General features: G+C 30.8%; 2 non-coding genes across 2 annotated transcripts; one reads left to right on the top strand and one right to left on the bottom strand.

The window, feature by feature from the left end:
* Positions 1-642: 642 nt before the first annotated feature.
* TRNAW-CCA (transfer RNA tryptophan (anticodon CCA)) lies at positions 643-714 on the top strand. The gene has a single exon. It is a non-coding gene; the product is annotated as a tRNA-Trp (tRNA).
* Positions 715-880: 166 nt separating this feature from the next.
* TRNAW-CCA (transfer RNA tryptophan (anticodon CCA)) lies at positions 881-952 on the bottom strand. Its single transcript has one exon. It is a non-coding gene; the product is annotated as a tRNA-Trp (tRNA).
* Between the last annotated feature and the right edge of the window lie 2950 nt (positions 953-3902).

Raw genomic sequence — 3902 nt, 5'->3', positions numbered from 1 at the left:
GAGATACAGGGTTAATTTCCAAAATTTTTTTTTGGTGTAATATTCATTAATATAAATAAATCTACATATTTCTAGAAAACAATGCAGAAAGTTAACGAGTTTCACCTATTTATTCCATATTAACAGTAAAATTTTGCATATATCTGAACTTTGACCTCGATGCGCGTCCAGAAATCGTTGCCCGATTTGGCTCAAATTTTCAGAACTTAACACTTAGGCCTAGTGTCACAATATTCCACCCGGCACTCTTTGAAATCTAAAAAAAAAAAATCGGCTGTCACTCTAATGTACATACTAACATTTCATTACATCCATAGAAATGCATAAAAATGTTTTATTTACCACATTCATTTATATTCACCACATTATAAGAACACCTTATAAATAAATAAACAAAAAAAGTACAATTCCAAATAATATAATATGACGTATGATTTGAATTTATTGACAAAGCAACAAATGTAAGCAGTATAATAAATGCAATAACTGTTATACACAATCTCTGCTTGTTAGCACACAAAACTATACAACTATTTTCAACTCATTGTGTGGCATAATTATTTCACATGCAACCCCAAAAGTATGCTATAAAACTGAAATACTATTTTATGTTTTTGGCATTTAGCGTGTATAACAATATGTGACTCCGTGGCGCAACGGTAGCGCGTCTGACTCCAGATCAGAAGGTTGCGTGTTCAAATCACGTCGGGGTCAATTAAAAGTTTTTTTTTTATTAACACAAGAAATATTAAAACAAAATTAACTAAAATATTATTTATTTGTAAATAATCTGTAAAATCAAGTGTAAATATTTTAATTCTTTATATTTAAAGTTTATTTGTTATTAAGAAAATTAAAAAACAAAAATAATTGTTTCAATTGACCCCGACGTGATTTGAACACGCAACCTTCTGATCTGGAGTCAGACGCGCTACCGTTGCGCCACGGAGTCATATAATGGTAATTTGTAAACAGTATTATATTTTTCGTACCTATTTATTATGGTGAATTATATGTTTTTAGAAACATGGTATTTCTGTCTTAATATGAACTACTTCAACTAGAATAAAAACTTATTTTTAGACAAATAAAAATAAATAAAGAAGTTCGACAATCGATAAGAATTTAATTAACCTTTGTTTGTGATACTGAACGATATTGATGCAATCTATCTATGTATATTAGAGTGCTCCAAAAAAATAAAATTGAGAATTTTGACCGTCCCCCCCTCTAGAATGGTTCTATGTATTGTAGAAACACGTTGATATGATATAAAATATTAGGATGATATATGTTAATCAACCCCAAGTGCTATTAAAGGTTAATTTTAATTTTTCTGCAGTTTTTGTAAAAACTAGACTTTGTGTTATATTTTTCTTAAGTTTCATCAAAATCGGCCCAAAAATATATAACATTTTGCTATCTTTCCATGAGAAATTCCAAATATTGAAAAATTTGACCTTTGACCTTCACGATTTAAGTGTTAGCGTTTTCCGATTTTAGTAAAACTTTCAGACTATATTTAAAATTACCTGGAATATACTATTCTGAATAGCTTTTGCTTAAAAATCATAACAGTAAAGAAATTCGGCTCATTCGTCAAAATATGGCCAACAAAATAGTTTTTCTCGTAAATCTCAAAATTTAAATCGCAGGTACGGAAAAACTATAGGAGGTATTTTCATATTTTTATTCCATATTATGTTCTCAATAAATCCCAATGTGATGATCACAAAATTTTGAAATTTGTTAACAAAATTTTTAAAAATTAGAAAATGGAGTTTTGAAACTGCCGTTAAAAAAAATTTATTTTTTTGGTCATACCTGCGAATATGTTACCGGTATCCTACGAAGACAAAAACTCATATACAAGTAAATATGGATATATTTTAAGTAAAAGTTTACTTTTATTATAATATTTATCAAAATAAGTTAATTTTGTTTCTACATTTCTTGTTCAAGTGGCCTGAGACATGTTAATGGCCTGGCGAATTTTTAATAACTTTAAAATTTTTCAACCAATTTTTGTCTTTTATATCTTACTAGCTGAACCCGGTCCGCGTTGCTGGCCCTTAGAAAACATTTATTTTATATTGCATCTCGATTTTAATATTCAGTAGGATAATCAAAGGCTTGTTCTTCGTTCATTACTTTGTCAATCTATTTGTATTTTATTGTTTTGCCAGGCAGTTTCAATTGCATTTGGTTATTGATCTTGTTAACATCATAATTTGTTGTAACTTAGTAGCAGCTCAGACGGCTCAATAACTGGTGGCAGAATAACTTTACCGTTCGAACAGCACATTCCCGGGGATTCCTTAGGGAACTTCAAAATGCTGCAATGTAAGTAATGTTTGTTCATTGCGCAAATTAGTACATCATTGTGATTCCTGTAGTCATCATACTTATTGTAATAAAATCCGGGCAACTTTAAATCGATTCTTTCTCTTGATCGAGCCATTCGGGAGCGAACAACTATATGCTATTGAGGTGTTTCTGCAGTACTCGATGAAGATGCACTGAGACGCATTTGCTGAAGCCGTGATTCTCGTTGTCTTCCCGTTTCTGTGACTCTAGACGTAGATGCCCTTTCGAAAACAAATTTTATTTGAATAAAACTGTTATTTTTTATTAAAAGTGATATGCGGAGAGTTATTCAAAATATTATTTTTTTAATAGATTTCATATGGAAATTTTTTAATCATGCACCTAATTTGCAAGAGTAAACAAAATTGTTTATCATCGATTGATAATATAAAAGAACTTCTATAGTACCGGACATGTGTTGGAATGTATTCCTTTTTTCGTTTACACCAAATCATTAATTTTTAGAATGATGTTAAGCAACAAAATGAAAATTGTCATTGTCTGAACGTTGGAAATAAACTTTACAGTGTTACCCGCTATGATTTTCTGAAGATTCTGTGAAAATATTATCAAAATCGGTCCAGCCGTTTTTGAGTCCATATGGAACATACAAACAGACATCTATTTTTATATATAATGGCATTAACGGTATAATGTAAAAATTTGATTTTTACACACCTCTCCGCGCACAGACCGAGTATCAAAAATCTGACTTCACAGTGTTACCTGCTGGGTTATTCTGAAGATTCCCTGAAAATTTCATCAAAATCGGTCCAGAAGTTTTTTATATATATATATGGTATTAGCGGTATAATGTAAAAGTTTGATAATGCCACGCCCCTCCGCCCACATACCGAAAATCAAAAATCTGACTTTACAGTGTTACCCGCCAGGCTATTCTGAAGATTCCATGAAAATTTCATCAAAATCGGTGGAGCCGTTTTTGAGTTCATTCGGAACATACATACATACACACATACATACCCACATACAAACATCCATTTTTATATATATAGATTAGAACGACAATTACGTGTACATTTCGATTCTTTTAAATGAAATTGCAAAAGTAATTATTTAATGCCAAATTTTTAACAAAAACTGAAAAATTGCATTTTTCCCCTTGTAAATGCACCTCAAAACTTCAGCGTCGTTGCGGCACCAGTTAGCGTTATCGTATCATCCTAATATTTTACACAACGTGTTTCTACAATACATAGAACCATTCTAGAGGGCGGACGGCCTGTGCCTAGAAAAATTTTTTCTAGGCACAGGCCAACCAAAAATATGTTCTAAAAAAATGCATTTAAAAACATAATAGCGGTATTCACTGTTAAGTGCGAATGGTATTGCATAATTGCAAATGCAAAATTGTAAAGGTTTTTGTGTGTATTTTGTTATTGGATTACGGTAAAATTTTGCTTTGTAATGATACTAGACCATGCACTTAAAAAATATGCATTTAAATTTGTTTTTGTTTTCGTTTGAAATTCAAAGATTTATTTAAAAACAAGCTCGACCATATAATACCCTAC

The sequence above is a fragment of the Calliphora vicina genome, chromosome 2 (genome assembly GCF_958450345.1).
Source record: "Calliphora vicina chromosome 2, idCalVici1.1, whole genome shotgun sequence".
In the NCBI taxonomy this organism is placed as follows: domain Eukaryota; kingdom Metazoa; phylum Arthropoda; class Insecta; order Diptera; family Calliphoridae; genus Calliphora; species Calliphora vicina.
This window is presented reverse-complemented; position numbering and strand designations above follow the sequence as displayed.